This window comes from Plasmopara halstedii (assembly GCF_900000015.1).
Source record: "Plasmopara halstedii genome assembly, contig: Scaffold_410, whole genome shotgun sequence".
Classification (NCBI taxonomy): domain Eukaryota; phylum Oomycota; class Peronosporomycetes; order Peronosporales; family Peronosporaceae; genus Plasmopara; species Plasmopara halstedii.
Genome location: NW_020187331.1, coordinates 331,978 through 332,259, shown reverse-complemented (window position 1 = coordinate 332,259; position 282 = coordinate 331,978).

The following is a 282-nucleotide window of genomic DNA, read 5'->3' as shown; positions in this document are numbered from 1 at the left end:
GTGCGAGAAGCACGCACTGAGCCGCCTCCAAGTTGTCGGCGAACAACTTCACTCGTTGAACCAGGGCGCGCTCGTATGCACTGAAGGCCAATATCCTCGCGGGTAAGAGGCTCCTACACTGACACTAGCCGTGTCGGAACCCCCACGCTCTTGCGGGGCAGCAAGGAAGACCTCCTGCTGCCGGTCGAGATCGTTAGAGATCCCCCGGGGTTCTTTCACCGTCCCATCCGAAGAGTCGAAGAGGTTGGCGTAACCTCTGCCCGTCCCCTTTTCCTCGCGGAT